Here is an 11,167-nt window from a genome sequence, read left to right as displayed (position 1 = left end):
CCCAGCCCCACGCCACGCAGTCAGGGGCTCTGCGGGACTCCACCCTGTTGCTGCTGGGTGAACACTGCCAGCCCTCCCTGGGAGACTGAGGCGCCTGTCTCACCTAACCGCCAGGCATGTGATGGGATTCCTGACGCCAGGGAGACAAAAGACACTTCCACACAGGGCCCCTTAAGGAAACCAGAGGCCTACAGCTCTTCTGGGATGGAACTGGTCAGGGAGGCCAAGCAGCTTCTTGGGTTACCAGGTCTTTGTCTACAAGCTGTGGTATCCAGTGTCTGCCAGGTGCCATAGCTGATGGCAGGGAGATGAGAGGACTTACAGCTCTCATACTTGTTTTCCCACAACACAGCCCTGCCCTCTGCAACTAGACTCAGGTCCCCTAGGCAAGGCCCCCCTCAGCCCCTCTGCTCCCTTGTCGGTGACAGACAGGGTACACCTTGCAAACTCTTGTTAAACATCCTGAGCAGGAAGGACTGAGCAATGGTGGGTCACACGCCCAGCCTGAGGACCCAGCATGAAGTAGGTGTATTTTTCCAGATATGTCTGGGGACCCCCAATATTAGAATCACCAAGAGATGCTTGTTTTTAAAATGCAGATTTCATTTATTCATATATACTCATATTCGTAGATTATATCAGGAAAGATACACAAGAAATTGTTTACCTCATGGGGAAGGGAACTAGGTGACTGGGGTACAGGGGTTGGGGTGATTTGTTCACTTTATACCCTTTTCTACCTTTTGGATTTTGGATATTACATATTCAAAATGTTTTACTTTGGGGTGCCTGGGTGGCTCAGTTGGTCAAGTGTCTGCCTTCGGCTCAAGTCATGATCCCAGGGTCCTGACATCGAGCCCCACATCAGGCTCCCTGCTCAGTGGGGAGCCTGCTTCTCCCTCTCCCTCTGATGCTCCCCCTGCTTGTGCTCTCTCACTATCTCTGTTAAATGATTAAATAACATCTTTTAAAAAAACGTTTTACTTCAAAAAATAAGTGGTATCAAGTCAAGAAAAATGCAGATTCCTGGGTCCACTCTTGATCTAATGAAACTGATTCCCTGGCAGCAGGTTTTTCTGCCTTTTAAACAAGTTCTCCAAGTGATTCTTAAGCCCAGGATAATTGAGAAACCTCTGTAGTGGGGGGGGGGGCTCAGTGATTAATTACTGCTAAAAAGGGGCCAGGAGTGTCTGTCAAAGGTGATGCATTTAGCCCCACACTTTCTTTTTTTTTTTTTTTAAAGATTTTATTTATTTATTCGACAGAGATAGAGACAGCCAGCGAGAGAGGGAACACAAGTAAGGGGAGTGGGAGAGGAAGAAGCAGGCTCATAGCAGAGGAGCCTGATGTGGGGCTCGATCCCATAACGCCGGGATCACGCCCTGAGCCGAAGGCAGACGCTTAACCGCTGTGCCACCCAGGCGCCCCTAGCCCCACACTTTCTGAATCAACCCTCCCGTCCTTCAGACTCTCCTCTCACGATGAACAAGGCAGGTGCGGGACTGTCGGGTGCAGGTTGGTGACCACTCACATCCCCCCCCCCCATTTATCCATAATCACCAGCCAGGTCAGGAAGGACCAGCCACCACAGGGTCCCCTTGGTGAGTAAGAGTGCGAGGGAAGGGGGGTTCCTCTGGCTTCAAAGCTGACCCTCAGGAGGCCGAGGTCTTGTCCTAACTTTGGTCACTCCACAAACCATGTAATCAAAGCTCTTTGTTCTACAGAGGAAGGAAATAAAATCAAAGAGAAGGGACATTTCCACTGTCACACAGCCCTTGTGGAAAAAGGTTGAAGCTCCAGCCCCAGCTATGCTGGTGCCACCAGAGCCCATATACTGAATTTTAGCTACATCCCTCAAATGAATGCCAGGAATACTTTCTGATTTACTACTGTTTCCAGCATACTACTTGCAGGGAAGCTAAAGGGCTCCCATTAAAGTCCAGGTGGGAAAATCTGCTTTTTATGATGTATTCTTTTCCAAAATTACCTCCCCTTGTATATTGAGTTTCATTGCTGTCAGGTGTTCACAGGAGAAATCCTATGAGGACCAGCTCCCTCAGCGCATCTAAAATGGGACTTTGCTGCCCAGAATTGAGTTCACACTCCCTTTGTCAGGCACCTACCCATGGGACAGACTGAACTCAAGGTGTGTTCCAGCCCATAGGACAGCATGTAAGGTAAGAAGTAATCCAGTCCCCGCGAGATCGCCGACCTTCCTTCTTCCTTTTTCCAAACTCTAATTCTTCCATCTAAAGATCAGACTACCTTATTACTCCAGAAGAGAGAGGGCTGAATGCAAAGAAAAAAGTCAAAATATTGGATCTTGATTTGCAAAATGAACTCTCAGAATAAATGAACTTTTTAGAGCAAGAAGGTTTTTTGGAGCACTGAAAGCCCAGGAGGCTGAATGACTCAATCTTAAATTGTATGCCAGCAACAGCAGAGTTAGGAAAAAGAAGGTATGATGATACCAAAACCAATTTTTCAAAAGGATAGGGGTGGGGGGAAAGTTGCAGCAAAGAGAGCATTGCAGTTAGTTACTGGGGTGGGTCTCTGAGAACTCTCCCCCACCCCTCCCCCATCCTCTCTGCTCAGGGATAGGGAGAACTTAGGAACCCCAGAAAGGTTTGCAGGCTCTGAGACCAGAGAGAATCTATGCCTTGGTCTGTGAGAAAGGTCCGAAGTCTTCCATGATGAGAAAATATGGGATCAGTTATGTAGAAATAGCAGCTGGGTGTGCCTAGGCAGGTGGGCCTAGAAGTGTCTCAGGCTCATGCCTAATGTGTAGGGATCCCAGAGACCCTATAAATGTGTACTGAAGCCCTAAAACAGCATGGAAGTTGCTCAAAGAGGGGATAGATGACCAGGAAGGGGCTTGTGTGATATAATCAAGGGAACTTAGATGAACCTAGGTGAACCTACACCATCTAAGCCAGAAGCCATGGCACAAATGCAGCTCCATGGGCACAGCAGAAACCAAGGATGACAGCTCACAACCGGCCTGGGGGGGGGGGTTGTGCTTGCCTAACTGAGCAGTACAGGAAGGTGGATGATGACCAATGACCAGACAGCCTCCAACCCTCACCTCCCACTCCATGCCATGACTATATAAGCTCTGCAGGCTGTTGCTCTGACCCTAGACAGAAGAGGGACAGGGACCCTCAACGTGATTGAGTGTACCCCTGAAATGCCTGAATGATCATACACTCAACTGTGCCGGGAAGTAAGCACATTGCATTTATGCTATCAAATGGAATAGATAGAAAATAAGAAAATACAAGACTTATCATTTTGGCATACTCACATTTTCTGACTTTAAAATTACATATGGCCAAGGTGCACAAGGAATCTGAAGACCGCTGCTACCCACTCGCAGCCCACATCCTGTGTCATCGGGGTGGGATAGGTGGCTTCCTCTTTGTAGCCTCAGTCTTCTTATCTGTAGAATGGGGCTGATAGCAGGACCTGCCTCACAGGATTTTTGTGAAAATTAATTATCTTAGTCACCAGGAGGGCCGTACCGAGGATGTGGCAATCGTAAGTCTCCCATGTAGCTGGTGGGAGTGCAGGTTGGCACACCAGAAAACTGGCAGTGTCTTCACACGCAATGGCTCAGTAATTCCAATTACGGACAAATACTCAACAGGAACACATTCTAATGTCCACCAAAAGGTATGCTTAAGAATGTTCACAGCAAATCCATCAACTGTAAATGAAAAAATAATCTCGTATATTCACCCAGTGGAGGAGTAAACAGTAAGGAAAAAGAAACTACTGATCTCAACAACAGCATGGATGACTGTCACAGACATAAGGTTGAACAAAAGAGGCCTGATGCAGGAGTACTTACTGTCTGAGTCCACTGAAATGAAGACTGAAAACAGGCAAAAACTGATTTAGAGACGATAGCGTAATAGTTAAACTTTAGCAGATGAGGGAAGCTTCTGGGATACTAGAAATTCTCTGATCTTGGTCCAGGTGATAGTTCCATGAGTGTGTGCATGTATAAAATTTCACTGAACAATAATCATATCTGTGTACTAGTAATGTATCAAGTTTTTTTAAATGAAGGGAGGGGCATAAAAGGTGACAATGTATGTTGCATGCTCAGCATGGTGCCAGTGTCGATTCCTCAAGGAACTTCGAGCCCCTGTAGCCTCTTCTTTCACATGGTTGCCCAACCCTTCACAACCAAGGCTGGAGGAGTAATGCGAGATGTTGGGAAGGAAGGTGGGAGATTGTTGCAAGGCTCCTCTGCCCAGGGAGGACTTACCTGCTCAGGGCCCAAGAGTCCAGCTGAGGCCTTGGACATAGCTGCAGAGAGGGCTGCTCACCAGCTTCCTTGCTTCTATCTCAGCCAGCCAGCACAGGGCCTCCCGTGGTGGGCTATGGACCCATCCTTGGGAGCTGCTATGGAAGCTCTAGGCAAAAGGGGCATCCACACCTAAATGGAAGAAGGAAAAACTTCCTGACCCATATCTGTGCCCAACACCATCAGAGACCCGTGGGTGCAGGCTGCATTGAAGAGTTATCAACCCGGAGTGGGCTTGCCCGTGAAGCTGCGATGGCTTATGTATGTAACCTGTCCCAGGCCACACAGCTGGGGAGTGGGGAGGTGGGACTGAACCTAGGTCTGGCTGACTCACCACAGATGAGTCAAAGCTTACCAGAAGAGCATGGGCTACCCTCTGTTCCAGCTCCCCCCAGAGGGAAAGTCCATGGGGATACATGGGTACCCAGAGTGGCTTCACAGGGCCCAGCAAAGGCAGGGACAGGGAGGGGGTTGCCCTACAGTCCGGCCTTGACCCGTCCCCAAGCACTGATTGGCTCTGGCCAGCAGATGGTGCCAGAGGGCCATTCACGGAGCCTGCCCCCTCACTGCAATGCCTCCAGAAGCTGCCCTCTCCCCTCTCCAGGACCAAGAGTCCTGTCCAGATCCCTGGTGTGACCATCAGAGGCTGAATGCCAGTACAGCTTGACTACACACCCGCAGTGTAACCCTGGAAGTAGCCCTCCAGCCCTGTAGGCCACAGCGTCCCTCTGTGAAATCAAGTTCACGCACACAAGTCCTGGCAACAGGGGCGAGGTAGGCTCGGTCAAAAGCAGGGCAGTGTAGGCCATCGAGGGCTGTTTTGTAGATGACAAAATCATGACAGGCATGACCTACTATCTCCCGCTATGTCCTCCCTAGGGGAACCAAAGGACACCAGCACCAGCGTGCCATGTGGAGCCCAGCACACTGGGGCAAAAACCACAAGAGAGAACAATCTGACTGAGAGGCCCACAGCCCAGCCTGCCAGCTGGCTACCCATGGAGCTCCAGGCCAGACCCTGAGATGCAGAACATTCTAGGAGCCAGACTTGGGGAGACATCAAGGAGGGCAAGGCAAGTATAACTTTATTTTTTATTTTTATTTTTTTATTTATTGAAAGAGAAAGAAAGAGAGAGGAGGGGCAGAGGGGGAGAGAGAATCTTAAGCAGGTTCCACACCCAGCACAGAGCCCGACGCAGGGCTCGATCTCACGACCCTGAGATTGTGACCTGGGTTAAAATCAAGAGTCAGAGGCTTAACCAACGGAGCCACCCAGGCCAGCAAGCATGACTTTAATATCTCTTACAAACCAAGGGCTGGTTTGTGAATGCTGAAAGCCTAGTTAGGAAGGCCTGTTTGCCCAGGGGCCACTGAGTGGCAAGGACGTCCTCTGGAGAATCTCTTGAGTACAGGCCCAACCCATGACCCACTCACTGGCCCAGAAAGCTGCCAGTGTGTGATCTGCCAGTCATCCAGTCAGTGAATATTTACCTAGTAAGAGACAGTGGTAAACAAGACAGAAAAAGAACTTTGGTGGTAAGGGGTCTGTCTTCTAGTGGGTAAGATAATGATAAGCACACGCAAATAAGAGAATGTTAAATAGATAAGTATTGTGAGGAAAATAAATGCTGATCCAGAAAGTGAAGTGGGGGCAGGCATGGGCAGCAATACATGTAAGCAGAACCTGCCAAAGGCGGCATCAGCCATGGAAAGAAGGGGGACAGCTATTCGAGGAAAGCAAGTGCAAAGGATCGGAGTTAAGAATGACCTTGGTATGCTCCAGGAACAGCAAGGCCGGCGTCGTCAGAGCTTCATGCGGGGAGAGTGAAACGCAATGAATCAGAGGAGCAGGCAAGGACCAGAGCACGAAGCTTGGCAGGGAAGACATATGAAAGTTTGATCTCGTTCTGTTTGCATTTAGCAACCTCAGGGGATGGAGGGTAAGCAGCAAGAGGCCTGATCTGATCGACAGTTTAGAAAGATCATTCTGTGACTGTGTGGAGAATGTAGTTGGTAGGAAGAAGGGAAGTAGTAAAATCTTTCAGGAGGCTTGACCCAGGGCAGTGGAAGTGGAGAGGAGGAGAAAGACACATGTGGCAGTATAGCCAATGGATTACACGGGGAGGATAACTGCATGAATGGTGGTGTTATTTTCCGAGATAGGGAACACTGGGAGTTTGAGTGGGAGAAGATCAGGGATTCAGCGTGAGCTGCATGTTAGACATTGGAGGCATGTCAGGCAGGCGGTCAGAGATACAGCTCTGGAGCCCAGGGGAGAACACGGGCGAAGAATATAAACTTGGGATTCTTCAGCATATAGATGGGACGAGATGAGATCACATAGGTAGAAGGGAGACAGAGACCTAAGCATTGGTGACACTAACATTTAGCAAAAAACTTGGGAGGTAGCAGTCAAAAAGACAGGAGGAAAACAAGCCCACTGAGTGTCATGGTAGACAAGGAAAAAAATTATTTCCAGGAAGTTATTTTGGTCAGTTGCCTCCAATACTAAAAACTGGGTTTTTTTTTTTTTTTTTTTTTTTTAATTAGGCTTTATGCCCACCATGGGGTTGAACTCCTGACTTGACATAAAGAACCACATGCTTGGGGCACTTCAGTGGTTAAGCATCCAATTCCTGGTGGCGGCTCAGGGCGTGATCTCAGGACTGTGAGATGCAGCCTGGTGTCAGGCTCCATGCTCAGCATAGAGCCTGCTTAGGCTGCTCTCTCTCCCTCTGCTCCCCCCACCCCCACTGTTTCTCTCTCTAAAATAAATAAATCTTAAAAAAAAAAAAAGCCATATACTCTACCACCTGAGTCAGCCAGGCGCCCCTAAAAACTGGAATTTTTTAAAAGATTTTATTTCAGAGAGAGAGAAAGAGAGGAGTCAGTGGGGGGGCGGTGGGGACAGGCGGATGGAAAGGGAGAAGCAGACTCCCCACTGAGCAGGGAGCCCAACACAGAGCTGGATCCCAGGACCCTGAGATCACAACCTGAGCTGAAGGCAGACGCTTAACCAACTGAGCCACCCAGATGCCCCCAAACTGGAATTTAATAGTACGAAAAATGTCTACTATGCTTGGCAATGTAATAACTTTGACAAAGCCGATTATTTCAGTGGAGCAATGGGTCCAGAAGACAATGCAAGAGGAGATAGAGAATAGATAACAGTTCTTCAAAGTTTTGCCAAGAAGAGGAGCATAGAGAAGGCACAGACGCTTACGGGGGCTGTGAGGTCAACAGAGTTTGTGTTCAGGATTGAAGATACTGGAGCCATGCTTGTATGCTGTTGGGAATAATCCAATTGAGGTCAACGTTACAGATTCGGCTGCAGAAAAGTTGGTGGAGGTGGTGGCAGGAAGAAGAAAGTATAAATTTGCAAGATCATCAGAGTCCTGGAGTTTGGGAGAGGAGGTGCTGGCAATTTGAGAAGAGACTATGTGAATCAGTCCTCTTGAAGCCTGAGAAGGGATCTCAGGAAGCAGAGGGGATTGTCTGGCAGTAACTGTGGTCACTTTGACATTTGTATAAATGAGTCCCTACCAGTACATTTGCGTCCATTTCTCTAGCCATGTCCTGCTGTTCGGGTGCAGGCCTCAGACTCTGGAGAGAAAATCCTAGCCCGGGCTACAACAGGTTCCTACCCCACAGCTTCCCTCCTGCTGCCCCTGACCTCCTGCTCTCAGAGGGTAAAAGCAGAAATCTCTGGAGATGTCATTACATGACAGTCAATGTTGCTCTACAAACTACACTCTAGTTTTCTGTTTTTGTTGTTTTTAAGATTTTATTTATTTATTTGACAGAGAGAGAATGAGCACAAGTTGGGGGAGCAGCAGCAGAGGGAGAGGGAGGAGCAAGGAGCCCGATGCCGGCTCGATCCCAGGACCCTGGGATTGTGACCTGAGCCGAAGGCAGATGCTTAACCGAACCACCCAGGCGCCCCGCTAGTTTTCTCTTTTAAAAGAAGGGTGATCTTATGATAAATACCGTCTAATACAGACTGGTGAAAAGGGGTAGCTCCTTTTCATCCTTTGGGTCTCAGCTCAATGTCACTTCCTCAGAAAGCACCAGCCTCATTACCCAGCCCAATCAGTACATTGTGAAGTTTAAAATTTATATAAATTGAAACACTGAAAAGCCACAGCATCAATATGTATTACGCCATCAGGCAGAAAAGCGTCGTAATTCACGAACTTGGGGAGTTGCAGAGAGCCTGCGCGACAGCATGAATGTGAGGCTGTGGTAAAAGGGTACCTCTTATAAGAGACTCTTTATTCACAGATAACAAACTAGGGTTGCTGGAGGGGAAAGGGGGGTAAGTGGGGGATGGGCATTAAGGAGGGCACGTGATGTAATGAGCACTGGGTGTTACATAAGACTGATGAATCACTGACCTCTACCTCAGAGACCAATACACTATGTTAATTAATTGAATTTAAATGTAAAAAAATTTAAAAACAGCGTACCTCTTTTTAACCCCTTGCCTCGTACCCTGCTTTATTTCTCTTCACAGCACATTGTTCCTATCTGCCTTTTGTATTTGTCTCCCAGAAATGTAACCTCCACTGGGGCGCCTGGGTGGCACAGCGGTTAAAGCGGCTGCCTTCGGCTCAGGGCGTGGTCCTGGCGTTACGGGATCGAGCCCCACATCAGGCTCTTCTGCTATGAGCCTGCTTCTTTCTCTCCCGCTCCCCCTGCTTGTGTTGCCTCTCTCGCTGGCTGTCTCTATCTCTGTCGAATAAATAAATAAAATCTTTAAAAAAAAAAAAAAAAGAAATGTAACCTCCACAAGGGCAGACACTTGGTGTTGGACATCACTGCATTTACTTCCAGTGCCTGCTAGCACCTGGCATATAACAGCTGCTCGGTAAGTAGGTGGTTGTTGAGCGCGTGTTTAAATCTATTTTCTCCTGTTTGCCCTTTTAAAGGTTGTGATATTTGAAAAGACTCCTGGCTAACGTGGAGAAGTGCTCGTGATGAAACCCAGGACAACACACTTGGCATCAGGGGCCTCACTCTACGCTTCCCCTTCTTCCCCACACACTATAGTGTTCTGTCTTAGGAAGACAGGACACAGCCCTCTGCTCCAGTGAAAAGTCAAAATGACTCCTAAGCCCATGGAGGCCATCCAGTCACTTGTGTGACTCGAGGTCAAGGATATACCACCAGTCACTACCCAGTCTCCCCAACCATGCAATTCAGCTGGTGGTGCCTGGCAGTGGCTGACTTGCACATGAACCTTACTCAGACACCATGGCAACGTGTTTTCTAGCACTCATGTTCTCTGCTCCCCCAGATGGAAGCAGCCCCTTACTACACTCTGGCGCAGAGAACTAATAAGCCCCCCCACACTCTCGCCTTCCCCTTTTCTTCTTATTCATCAATTTATTCCTGCCTTTCATCTCCCCCTTTAACAAATATGTCTGTCCTTTACCTCAAGACTTGGAAAGTCTTGAAATGCTCTCACAAACAAGAGCCATTGATAGAGCACAAGTCAGGAGTCCACAGGTCCCAGAGTCCTAAGTTTTTTAAATGCAAAGACTGGTTCCTGCTGACCCAAGACAGCAGGCCATGCAACCAATGGACTTAGGACTCAGGTCTGAGTCACTTCATCCAGCTACCACCTCCCCCACCCTCCTACCAGGAACTCAGAGTCTTAGAGGCAAAGCAGAGACTGGATCCTGCAAAGCTGGTGAGGGTGGGAAAGGCTTTGTGTGTCCATAAGATGTAGGCACAGAACACAGTGGGGTGACCACCTGTCCCAGTTTGAGGACTGAAAGCTCTGCATCCTGGGAAACGCTTAAGTCCCAGACAAACCAGGATGACTGTCACCCTGTATAGGTGCTGTGCCCAACTAGGAGCACACATGTACAACCTGGTGAGCTCCCTTAGTTTTGCCTCCCTGTTTTAACATTAAAATACTTCAGGGACCCAGCATACTTTTCACCAACTCACTACTAAGTTACTTGTAAAATAATCGTCACAATACTCAAGATGTTACACTTAAAAAAAGAAATGTGCAAGAGTATCTGCTACCATGTTTTAAAAAGGTAAGGAGTGGGAGGGGGGTGGGGGACTGGGATAGGCCGGTGATGGATAGTAAGGAGGGCACGTATTGCATGGTGCACTGGGTGTTATACGCAACTAATGAATCATCGAACTTTACATCAAAAAAATAAATAAAATATTTTTTAAAAAATAAAAAGGTAAGGAGTAACACAAGCACGTGCGCACACCCACACACAAGGCTAACCGAAGTTGCTCGCAAAGGAGGCAATTTAAATTACATGATGATTATGAGGTATGATGACCACTCTACAAGCAGGTAAGCTTGTAGTGCTAGTATGTATGCTTGTGAGAGTATCCATAAATCATTTTTTAAAACATTTTATTTATTTGACAGAGAAAGAGAGCGAGAGCGCACAAGCAGGGGGAACAGCAGGCAGAGGGAGAGGGAGAGGGAAAGGGAGCAGGCCCCTCACTGAGAAGCAGGCCCCCCACTGGGCAGGGAGAGGACGCAGGGCTCAATCCCAGGACCCCAGGATCATGACCTGGGATGAAGGCAGACACTTAATGGACTGAGCCACCCAGACACCCCCCCCCATCAATTTTTTAAAGTTTATTTTTAAGTAACCTTTACACCCAACATGAGGCTCAAACCCACGACCCCGAGATCAAGTCACATGCTCCCCCAACTCAGCCAGCCAGGTGCCCCAGGTTCATCAATTTCAACAAATCCATCATTGTGGTAGAGTATGTTGGTAATAGGGGAGGCTATGCTTATGTGAGGACAGGATGGGAAATCTCTACTGTCTTCTCAATTTTGTTGTGAACCCAAAACTTTTTAAAAACTTA

The sequence above is a fragment of the Ursus americanus genome, chromosome 5, assembly GCF_024610735.1.
Source record: "Ursus americanus isolate L20-20 chromosome 5, mUrsAme1.1.p, whole genome shotgun sequence".
Taxonomy (NCBI): Eukaryota; Metazoa; Chordata; class Mammalia; order Carnivora; family Ursidae; genus Ursus; species Ursus americanus.
The sequence above is the reverse complement of the archived record's forward strand: the minus strand, read 5'-3'. Positions refer to the sequence as shown.